The 12,499-nt window shown below is 42.2% G+C and overlaps 1 protein-coding gene across 4 annotated transcripts in view; it reads left to right on the forward strand.

Moving 5' to 3' along the window:
• Positions 1-12,499, forward strand: part of KCNIP1 (potassium voltage-gated channel interacting protein 1) — an 807,057-nt gene that overhangs the window by 464,111 nt on the left and 330,447 nt on the right. The window contains exon 1 of one of the 4 annotated variants that reach the window (XM_039484943.1): positions 1,704-1,722. The exons of the other annotated variants lie outside the window; for them this stretch is intronic. The gene's annotated coding sequence lies outside the window, so the exon portion shown is untranslated. Of the gene's footprint in view, positions 1-1,703; positions 1,723-12,499 lie in introns of those variants that run through there. 4 annotated transcript variants of the gene reach the window in all.

The following is a 12,499-nucleotide window of genomic DNA, read 5'->3' on the forward strand; positions in this document are numbered from 1 at the left end:
GCAGCTGTCAGCAGGTGACTGGCCTTACCAACTTACTGGGTATAGCCTCCTCCTGTGGCACACTTAGCTTACCTTCCAGGTAGGTAGATCACTGATTAAATCCGGCCTCCTTGAGGTGCTGAGAAGATTGTAGCCTATGGAGAGTTAGAGGGGGGAAGGAGGATTCCAGGTATGTGGTGTTTGTAGGTGTTGTTTGTTAGTAAATGACCCAAAGTGGCTCAATAGTTGTTGTGAGTATAGCTGAGTAGAACTGAAAACTGGTTTGGAGTCTGGACTGAAAATTCCTGAAACTTGAAGGTAGACTGGCCTTTGGGAAGGAGAGGCTGTGCCTAGCTTGAGACTAGGGTGGAAAGGCTGGAAGGTTGGGGGATTAACCTGAATATGGGGATATTGAAATAATAGTTAACCTAAAACTGGCAAAGGTACTTTTTCCCACTCAGTTTTCAATAATCTGCTCTACTTTGTGATTAATTCTCCATTTGATGTTTAGAGGGGGAAACAAAAATCTGCCTTCCAGTGGAAACAGCAACTTGGCATTCCATGCTTGATGATGAGTTTCCTTCAGGCATATGTATGTTGATATTCCCCGTGTCATTTTGTATGAACAAAGCTTCCCCAGCAGAAAAGTCTGTCCTCCAAAAGCAGCTAGTTGCCTGTAACGAGGTTAAATTTATTGCTTTGAGCAAAGTATAAGACCCAGCCCAGAACATGTAGCTTTTATTATTGGCATGAGCCGCAAATAGCAGTGAAGCCTCTGCCTGTTTGAAGAGCTGTGGTCTAATTACTAAAGCAATGAGTTTCTGAGTGATGCATCAGAGAGGAGCAGCCTGTGGAGTGAGACTCATCAAGACATTAATGTGGAGAACTATCCCTGTTAGTGAAGGGATTCTCCCTGTGAGTCCCATGTTTCCCTGGCGTTGCTCCTTTTGAGCAACACCATCAGCAAAACACTTCAGTGCATTGATAAGGCAGTAAATATGGAAGAAAATAGCAGAGAAGTGCTAACAATGGATATTAAGCCAGGTGGAAAGCATTGTGTTTCTTCTGCTTTCTAAACTGTGCCATCTGGACTCTTGAGTTAATGCTTTACAGCTAAGGTTCGAAGACTAGAGGTAGCACTTGGAAAAGCATTTCCGAGCCCAAGTCCTATTTTTAGAAATTGCGGGGAGGGGACTCAGATCCTCAAAAGAGTATTTAGGCACCTAACTTCCATCTATTTCAATGGCAGTTAATGTGGTGTATTGACAATTGTGTAAAAATTGTGGTTATCACTTTAAAATCTCAATGGTTTCTTGGTCGTGCTTGCAGGCAGGGCTCTGTAGGGAAGTGTGGGTCTGGATGTAGTGGCAGTCAGTCTGCAGATGCCCAGCGTAGAGTAAGGTGGGTTGAATTGTGCCTCTTGGTTTTAGGGAGCAGCCTTCCAGCACAAAAGTATTTAACTTCTCTATGTGTATCATGGAACATAACAGGTAGGAGCCTAAATACCTTTGAGGATCTGAGCTCCACCTCATTTAAATGCTTCTCAGAATTTTACCCTGGCCATCTAAACTGAGGCCTCTAAAATTGTATTGAAGCACCCGAATAAGTAACCTGACTCTCTTTTTTTTCAGAAGCAGCCAGCAGCTTCAGTTGTAATCAATAGTCACTGTTGTGTACCTGGCACTTTTACTGTGTACCAGGCCAGTTATTCGGGTGGCTAAATATGGATTTAGGAGTCCAAATGTAAGTACCCAGTTTGGGAAGGCTTGACTTACAAGTGGAAAATCAAATCTGCCTTTCAAGGAAGGAAGATAGCAGGACTCAGAAGGCTGTATGTAGAGCTGAGTGGTTATTTTGCTGTGCCTAAGTATTAATTTTGCTCTTTTCATCAGTGGTTTGGACGGCATATATATACACCCATGAAAAGAAAATGTCAGTTTCCTCAGTGAGTAGTTTAGGCTGCAGATTGCTCTTAATTGTGTGCACACATTTTGCATCCACTTTTCAAACAGAGTTAAGGCTACATGAAAATTTTCATCTATTTAACAACTCAACATGTAATTCCTTCAGAGACCGTGCCCTACAGACTTCAACTTTAGTGGTAACAGCAGCAAAGGGATGTTCAGCTTGCACTGCATTGCATATATTTTATGTCCTTTAAAAAAGCCAAGTATGCAGGGCTAGGTTCTCAGCGGTGTCCAGTGTCTGCCAAGAACAGTTGGGATGAGGGGTAATCTGCAAAGGAACCACTTGCACCTTCCAGATTCTTGGGCTAGTTCTATACTGGCCAGAGCCCCATTTAGAGCAACATCAGTGCTGTGTTAACTATTCTTTCCCAGGCCTAGGGCTGAATGGGGTGGTGCGGCAATTGGCTCTTTCATAAGAACATAAGAACAGCCGTACCAGGTCAGACCAAAGATCCATCTAGCCCAGAATCCTGTCTACCGACAGTGGCCAATGCCAGGTGCCCCAGAGGGAGTGAAACTAACAGGCAATGATCAAGTGATCTCTCTCCTGCCATCCGTCTCCATCCTCTGACAGACAGAGGTTAGGGACACCATTCCTTACCCATCCTGGCTAATAGCCATTTATGGACTTAACCACCATGAATTTATCCAGTTCTCTTTTAAACGCTGTTATAGTCCTAGCCTTCACAACCTCCTCAGGTAAGGAGTTCCACAAGTTGACTGTGCACTGCGTGAAGAAGGACTTTCTTTTATTTGTTTTAAACCTGCTGCCCATTAATTTCATTTGATGACCCCTCGTTCTTGTATTATGGGAATAAGTAAATAACTTTTCCTTATCCACTTTTCTCCTCATCACTCATGATCTCTATGGCAGATGAGGAGATGTAGCAGCTTTGGTGCAGCGGGGCCTGAGCAAAGAGGAGAATGTGGCCCATATAGTAAATTAGTTAGCTTCTCCTTCTGTGTTGTTCAGAGACATCAAGATGGTGGCTGAGCTATTAATGTAGGTGATGATTGCAGAGAGATTAAAGGTTCAGTTATGTTTGTGTCATAGACAGTACTCAGATGATAACAGTTATGGTAATAATTTTTCAAATAAACTCTTGAGTGAGTGTTTCCAAGTCAAGCCACAAAATGTAAATATCAAAATACAGCTTAAAAGGGTAAACTGTGGGTGGTAAATGGGAAGGCTTGTAAAACCATGCCTGATTGTTCTAAACTCTCAAATTCGTGTTGGAAACCTAAGAACCTGACTTTGGTTTGACTACAATGTGTGCATAGGGTATACACAATGGGGCCCTGCATGAACGACACTTTAAAAGCATTAAATTGCTGAGATGCAAACACACATAGGAATAGCTATTACGTCAGCACTAAACTGTATTCTCCCTGACAGCCATGCAATTGCCATTAATGTTAATGAGATAGTAGGGAAGGGAACAATGATGTATTTTGGGGAGGCTGAGACATCAGAATGAATTTCAAATGAGATTAACAGCATCACTTTTGAAGTGGTCTTAAATGCCTGAGAATTATTACAGTCACGCATGATCTGTCCCAGTGGGCAGTCTTTACCCATCTAGCCTTTAATAATCCTTGAACACATTTTTGATGTGCACTTTCTGAATGCACGGCATGTGGCAAGACTAGGTAACTGACAATGGGCTAAAGGGTGTAAAGGTGTGCTAGCAGAGAAGTCCTCATTTGGTTAGCTGTAACTATGCCACTACATGCTCCTGTCTGTTCTAAACATCAAAATGTTGATGGGGAACCATTGGCTCAGCATAGCAAAGCACTGAGCAACTCCCTGCTGTGGCAATTACCTTCTACCCACTGGCTTTAGTACAATAGCAGTGTCTCAGTGGTGAAAGTACCAGCTCAGATTCATAAAAACATAAGAATGGCTATATTGGGTCAAACCAAAGGTCCATCTAGTCCAGTATCCTGTCTTCCGACAGTGGCCAATGCCAGGTGCCCCAGATGCAATGAACAGAACAGGTAATCATCAAGTGATCCATTCCCAGCTTCTGGGAAACAGAGGCCAGGGACATCCTCCCTGTCCATCCTGGCTAATAGCCATTGATGGGCCTATACTCCATGAAGTTATCTAGTTTTTTTTTGAACCCTGTTATAGTCTTGGCCTTCACAACATCTCCTAGCAAGGAGTTCGACAGATTGATTGCATTGTATGGAAAAAAATTACTTACTTTTCTTTGTTTTAAACCTGATGCCTATTTCATTTGGTGATCCCTAGTTCTTGTGTTATGAGAAGGAGTAAATAACACTTCCTTGTTTACTTTCTCCACACCAGTTATGATTTTACAGACCTCAATCATATCCTCCCTTAGTCATCTCTTTTCCAAGCTGAAAAGTCCCAGTCTTATTAATCTCTCCTCATATGGCAGCCATTCCATACCCCTAATCATTTTTGTTGCCCTTTTCTGAACCTTTTCCAGTTCCAATTTTTTTTTTGAGATGAGGTGAGCACATCTACATGCAGTATTCAAGATGTGGGCGCCACGTCTTATTTATGGATTTATATAGAGGCAATATATTTTCTGTCTTGTTATCTATCCCTTTCTTAATGATTCCCAACATTCTGTTCGCTTTTTGACTGCCACTGCATTGAGTGGAAGTCTTCAGAGAACTATCCACAATGACTCCAATATTTCTTTCTTGAAAGGTAACAGCTCATTTAGACCCCAATCATTTTATATGTAGAGTTGGGATTATGTTTTCCAATGTGCATTACTTTGCATTTTGTTGCCCAGTCACCCAGTTTTGAGAGATCCTTCTGTAGCTCTTCGCAGTCTGTCTGGGACTTAACTATCCTGAGTAGTTTTGTATCATTTGTAAATTTTGCCACCTCACTGTTTACCCCTTTTTCCAGATCATTCATGAATATGTTGAATAGGCTATCCCAGTACAGACCCCTGGGGGGCACCACTATTTACCCATCTCCATTCTGAAAACTAACCATTTATTCCTACCCTTTGTTTCCTATCTTTTAACCAGTTACCGATCCATGAGAGGACCTTCCTTCTTATTCCATGACAGCTTACTTTGTTTAAGAGCCTTTGGTGAGGGACTTTCCGAGGGTGCTAAAGGAGTTGGCCGATGAGATTGCAGAGCCATTGGCCATTATTTTTGAAAAATCATGGTGATCGGGGGAGGTCCCGGACGACTGGAAAAAAGCTAATGTAGTGCCCATCTTTAAAAAAGGGAAGAAGGAAGATCCAGGGAACTACAGGCCAGTCAGTCTCACCTCAGTCCCTGGAAAAATCATGGAACAGGTCCTCAAGGAATCAATCCTGAACCACTTAAAGGAGGGGAAAGTGATCAGGAACAGTCAGCATGGATTCACCAAGGGCAAGTCATGCCTGACTAACCTAATTGCCTTCTATGATGAGATAACCGGCTCTGTGGATGAGGGGAAAGCAGTGGATGTGCTATTTCTGGACTTTAGCAAAGCTTTTGATACAGTCTCCCACAGTATTCTTGCCAGCAAGTTAAAGAAGTATGGGCTGGATGAATGGACGGTAAGGTGGATAGAAAACTGGCTAGACGGTCAGGCTCAGCGGGTAGTGATCAATGGTTCCATGTCTAGTTGGCAGCCGGTATCAAGTGGAGTACCCCAAGGGTCGGTGCTGGGGCCGGTTTTATTCAATATCTTCATTAACGATCTGGAGGATGGTGTGGACTGCACCCGTAGCAAGTTTGCAGATGACACTAAACTGGGAGGAGTGGTTGATACGCTGGAGGGTAGGGATAGGATACAGAGGGACCTAGACAAATTAGAGGATTGGGCCAAAAGAAATATGATGAGGTTCAACAAGGACAAGTGCAGAGTCCTGCACTTAGGACGGAAGAATCCCATGCACTGCTACAGACTAGGGACCGAATGGCTGGGCAGCAGTTCTTCAGAAAAGGACCTAGTGGTTACGGTGGACGAAAAGCTGAATATGAGTCAACAGTGTGCCCTTGTTGCCAAGAAGGCTAATGGCATTTTGGGTTGTATAAGTAGGGGCATTTCCAGCAGATCGAGGGATGTGATCATTCCCCTCTACTCAGCACTGGTGAGGCCTCATTTGGAGTACTGTGTCCAGTTTTGGGCCCCACACTACAAGAAGGATGTGGACAAATTGGAGAGAGTCCAGCGGAGGGCAACAAAAATGATTAGGGGGCTGGAGCACATGACTTATGAGGAGAGGCTGAGGGAACTGGGATTGTTTAGTCTGCAGAAGAGAAGAATGAGGGGGGATTTGATAGCTGCTTTCAACTACCTGAAAGGGGGTTCCAGAGAGGATGGATCTAGACTGTTCTCAGTGGTAGAAGATGACAGAACAAGGAGTAATGGTCTCAAGTTGCAGAGGGGGAGGTTTAGGTTGGACATTAGGAAAAACTTTTTCACTAGTAGGGTGGTGAAGAACTGGAATGGGTTACCTAGGGAGGTAGTGGAATCTCCTTCCTTAGAGGTTTTTAAGGTCAGGCTTGACAAAGCCCTGGCTGGGATGATTTAGTTGGGTTTGGTCCTGCTTTGAGCACGGGGTTGGACTAGATGACCTCCTGAGGTCCCTTCCAACCCTGAGATTCTATGATTCTATGACTTTGTCAAAGGCGTTCTGAAAATCTAAGTACACTATATCCACTCAATCCCCCTCGTCCACAAGCTTGTTGACCCCCTCAAAGAATTCTAGTAGATTGGTGAGGCATGATTTCCCTTTACAAAAACCATCTTGACTTTTCCCCAACAAATTATGTTCATCTGTGTGTCTGACAATTTTGTTCTTTACTATAGTTTCAACCAGTTTGCCTGGTATTGAAGTCAGGCTTACTGGCCTGTAATTGCCAGGATCACCTCAGGAGCCTTTTTTAAAAGTTGGAGTCACATTAGCTATCCTCCAGTCATTTGGTACAGAAACTAATTTAAATGATAGGTTACAAACTACAGTTAGTAGTTCTGCAATTTCACATTTGTGTTCCTGCAGAACTCTTGGGTGAATACCATCTGGTCCTGGTGACTTATTACTATTTAGTTTATCAATTTGTTCCAAAACCTCTTCTAATTATACCTCAATCTGGGACGGTTCTTCAGATTTTCCATTGGGGCCCCATGTAATTAACGTGCTTAAATTACTTACAGGTTTTTGTATAGCAGAAAGATCATTTGCATATGCCTATCACAAGCTTGTGCTTTTTCATGAACACTATTTCAGCCACGATTAGGCACTTGCAAATTTTTATGCAATAGTTTTAAAGTTGGGTGACTTCATTTTGCATACCCCAAATCTTCAGGAAATAGTAATTTGACAAATACCAGTTGTCCCAGTTTAAGCACAAAAGGGTGGGGAGGTAAATTTGTAATTTAATGTGAAAGTGCTAAGACTGAGCATTTTATATGCTCTAAACTTCTGCAAACCTCTAATGTGCGTATATATGATTTTGTACACAAGAGTCTATACATAAACTAAGCATTGCATTTTGAGAACTTAGTCCATTTATATCTTACGAATTTTGTTTACTATAACTTGCATGACAAACTTATAAAGAGGAGAAACTAAGGAACAAAGAGACACGCAATTCTCTTGGAAGCTCAATAGAAACTGGGAGCCTAATTCCCTTGTTGATTGAGGACCTCCCAGCCTAAATGAAATAGATAATAAAAACATGAAGCACACTTGTTACAAAACCTGTCTAATACTAGTTCTAGGGGTAACTTTGTTCTGGAGTTTAGGCTAACAGTCAGCAGAGAAAAATGGAACTTCCAATAGTATAATTGAGGAATTAATTAATTTCTTTTCTTAACAAATAGTTCCATTGGAATTTCTAGTTCTTTACTGCAAGCATATAGTACTCCAACATTAATAAATCTGTATTTACATTTTAATGGCTCATATTCATTTCCTGCCTCCCTCCTCTTCATTTTTCCCCGGTAATGGAGTCAGTATCTTCATATTCTGAATGGATGACCTTCTATCTCACTGGCAATGACTCTAAAATAACACAAGTGTAACAATGGGGTCAGAAGGGGTAAAATACAAGAACCAGTAAAAGCACTGGTGTAAAACAGATGTGGTTTCAACATCATGCAATCTAACACTGTAAGAGGACATGGTAAAAAGGCTTTCTCCAGAAGGTCTATATAAGCACTCTTCCTACCACAGATGGAACTGCCCTAGGGATAGACCAAAGGTGAGATGTGCTAGTGTTGCCTGAGGCAGGCCTGCATGTGGAGTGGAAGGAAGTGTATTGTCTGAATCATGGTATAAGGCCTTATGCTTCAGGAATTACTGGGGCCAGCCTGGTGCAACTCCGTAGGGGACACTGGGGCCATGACCTTACCCTTCTCTGGGGCTATAGCACTGTGTTCTGAACTCCACCTTCCCGTTCTTCCCAGCAAACACTGACTTCTGCATGGGCAGGGTGGCTGGCCCTCTAAGAAGAGCGGGGCCCAGCCCCACCTGTGAATGATCATCTGCCTCCCAGCTGGGGCCAAAGGTCATGTGAGAACTGTTGCTAGATTAGACTGTAAACTGAAGTCAGGGACAGACTTGTTTGTACAGCACCTAATACAGACTAATCTAGCAACAGCAGAGGCTCTGTTGTCCACTTTCAAATGCAACTTTGGTATGATGCAAAAAATAAATAATGGAGAAACTAAGACCTATCTTGGACTTGGTTCATTCAAACACTACTGCTACTTGTACCTCCTACTAGTGCATACAAAAGTATATTTACCTGTGAAAGACATGTTTGAAGTCCTCTAAATATTTAGTGCTATCAATACAACTTCATCTCAATATGATCAAAGTTAGATCTCTTTATGTACCTTTCATTCAAAGTAACACATGACTTAAGCTGGTTTATAGAAATATTTGGAGGGAAAACTCTATTGAACAGAGTCATATGCATGTGAAATTTCTTCCCTTGTATTCAGAGTATGGCACTTGGAATCAGAGCATAACTAGCCTTAGGGATGATGGAGAGTAAAGACAACCATGAGAGTGCAGTGGGGTGGGGGGGCCTGATAGCCATAGTGACCACTTTCTCTAGGGGAAGATCCTTTTGGGTACCAGGGAAGCATGAGACTGATGCTAGGGAGCCAATGTGTCTGTGGATTGTGGTATTTATTATTTGTATTACATCAGGGGCCCAATGTATAATCAGGCATGAGTTAATGAAAAGTAGTAAATAGACCGAGAATAGATGTCACAACACGAAGGTGTTCCTCTCCATTAGGGTGACCAGATGTCTTGATTTTTATAGGGACAGTCCCGATATTTGGGGCTTTTTCTTATATAGGCTCCTAATACCCCCCACCCCTGTCCCGATTTTTCACACTTGCTGTCTGGTCACCCTACTCTCCATTCCCCTGCCATTTACACTAGTGCAGAGTGACTGTGAAGCACTAGCATTATGATGTAATGTGTTTACATCTCCTCACACTACTGTGAATGGCTATGCAAGGGGTAGATCCTGCATATGTAGGTAAAAGTATAACTCTGTGAAACAACGTTTAACGTGTCATCGTACAGTTCAAATGCTACAAGTGGCTTTTAGGTTAGTAGTGTTTACTTATCTCTCATCACGATAATATTCCAAAAACAGACCTTTTCATATTTCAATCTCAGTTACCAAAACACCCTTGCCAGGCAGCAGAAAACCAATTTGTCTTATTTCAAACAATGCAAATGTCAGTCAGAATCACTAACACAATGGAACAGTTTCCATGCCTTCTGCTTAAGAAACATCTGCCAATGATGTCTTCACTCAGTCTGTGCTATTTTCTAAATGTGTGATGCATTCTAAGTTGGTCCACTGGAAATTGGTATGACAGTTTGCCAAGTTCTTCTGAAATGATGTGGTGGGAGGGTTAAATTTATTCATTTAACACACACACAGAGAGATGCACAAAATATTGAATAGTCATTCTATTGTGTTAGCCTGTTTAAAGGTTTACACAGAGCTCTCAAAATCTGATGAAAATGAGTTGTGCTCATGAAAGTCTGACTGCACCTGCTGTTCCTAGGAGAGAGAGAGAGACTGCATTTGCACACAAATAGGTTGCCATGCCTCCCATCATCTTCCTCCCTGCCTCCCCCACCCCCACACTGTTACTGATATTTTTAGTGCAAATAATAGTTGGTGTCCACAAAGGTGGGTATTTGTTAGCAAGTGGGTATGTATGTATTTATGTAGCTGCCTTTCTTTTACCCAGCTGTACAAAATTGGTGACTGAAACTTCAAGTCCCTCAGTTAAGTGACAATTGAAGGGGCCCACTTCTGAGACTGTTTAAAGCACAGCAAGTCAGAACGTCAGCACATTTTTGCTATCAGGATAACTCTAGATATAAGAGCTGTAAAAGCTCTTTGAGAAACACAGCTCCATAGCCACACAACACTCAGATACTGTACATGTGACTGCCCAGGAATCTTCTTATGAAGTTTTTAGGTGAGCTTTTAGTTTTGCGCCATTGCTTGTTCATAGAAGATCTCTAACATTGCACTACTTTGGTACCAGAACTGTATGTATTGTACTAGGTACCATTCCATGTCACTGACTGATACTCTTAAGAGTCCCTTGCATCTGTAATAGTAGGTAGATAATAGGGCTCCAAAAGCGTATAGGCCTATTCTATGGGTGCTAAGTTTGCAATGTGCTTTCTAGCTTTGTATTTGAAATTCACAGAAGTCTGGCCTGTGGACAATAGAAGTTTCTATTCTCTGTGAGGTAGGTTGAAATTGGCAGGCTTTCTCTACTGTGAAGAGAACAAGTAACAAAAAGCAAATAAATCCTCAGTTTAACATTTGTGAGCCTTTGATACTTTTAGAGGATATAATGCCAAGACATGTTCTGAAAATATATGTAAACTTCTTTGCAACAGACAGATGAATGTAATAGTTACAGAGTGGATAGTAGGAGTGTAGCTTCTGGATTTTTGTGATACTTGGAGCTAGTTAAAGTTACTACATTTGCAGTTGTGCTCAACTTTCAATTAAATTGTCTGGTTTGACAAGCTTAAATTTTAATGCCCATTGGATAGTTGTGAATTTGATTGCTAAGTTTTGTATTTATGGAGTATTCATCTGTGCAGTGTACATGTCAGTACAAATAAAAAGCTCGGTGATTCAGAGTTAAGGTTGAAATGCATTTTCCTGTAAATCATCACTAAAAATCTTGGAAGTCACTAGTCAAGGAAATAGCATCTAAGCCACACATCCATAGTCCCATTTAGTGTGCATCCACACATGCAGTTCCTGAGACTATTTCTACGCTGCCCTGCAGTTCAGACTATCGGGGTGTGAATAGTGGTGTGCACGAGGCTGCGCTGAAACTCCCGCATGTAGACACTACAGGCCTGAACTAAAAGGTTCCTAGTTCACATTAACATAGTCCTGCTTGAAGAGGACTATATGAAATGTGAACTAGGAAACTTTTACTTCATGCCCACAGTGTCCACACCGGGAAGTTACAGCACAGCCTTCCAGTGTGCACGTCTTCACACCCCCACAGTCTGAACCGTGGCTCAGTGTAGGCCCTCTAGTATCTGAAGCAGATGCACAACTTTAACTCTGACCTTGAATTCAAACTGTCAGAACTAGCTTGTGGCTTCAGTATGATGGATGTAAAAAATTCAGTTTTATGGAAACAGTGCTTCCTTGAAACATATTTTCCAGATTGCAAACCTGCCAGGCTCAGAGGAGGCTATTGTTGCTATATGGCAGAGCAGCAGAGAGAGAAGGCTGGAGGCTTGTAGCAAATGTTCTTTGAGAAGTGCAACTTCTAGCTCCTAGTGTGGCCCCTTCTCTGGCTGATGGACCTCCAGTTCTTTGCCAGAAAGGAGCCCCCATCTAACAAATGACAATTAGCCATTCAGTTCTTCTTTATATAACTTTATGTCAGGCATCACTAGGTGTCACTGACAGATTTTTTTTTAGTGTGTGAGCAAGCATTTGGTCTTAAAGATTTGCTGAATTGGTGCTAGGTTTTTCTTTTTTGTGGAAGTGGTGGTCCTTGGAGAGGTTGCTGTGTGAGCAGTAGGAGAGTTGTCTCTTTGCTTAGCTTTCCTGGGAACTGGGCATTGGTGTTGGGCTGAGATTGATGGAAGAAGGGATTCCCCAGCATGTTGGATGACCATCTCACTTCAACGGTGGCATACGTGTAAGTAAATCAAGTTGCATTTGGAGTTAGGCAGACTCCACATCACCAACTTGGAAAGTCCTGAAATCTGTTACCACACAGCAGAGGGGTGACACTACTGTCAGAATGGAAACTGAGTTTTGAAAGAATGGGCAGCAATAGAATAATTTAAGCTACCCTATATCTGAGATTGTCAATAGCTAAATGCACCTAAACTTTGTCTCTCTCTAGCCAGCAGTTGGCTAGACTATTATAAAGTTCTAAGAGTATGAATTTAGAATGGGACACAGTCAGTTAACTGCATCTCCTACCTTTCTGATTGCAATATGGATTCCCTCCCACTCCCACTAACTTAGCTTCCTACCCTGGAAGTAAGTGGTCTAGGTTTGTTGGTGTAGTTTTATAGACGACA

This window comes from Mauremys reevesii, linkage group 8 (genome assembly GCF_016161935.1).
Source record: "Mauremys reevesii isolate NIE-2019 linkage group 8, ASM1616193v1, whole genome shotgun sequence".
Taxonomy (NCBI): Eukaryota; Metazoa; Chordata; order Testudines; family Geoemydidae; genus Mauremys; species Mauremys reevesii.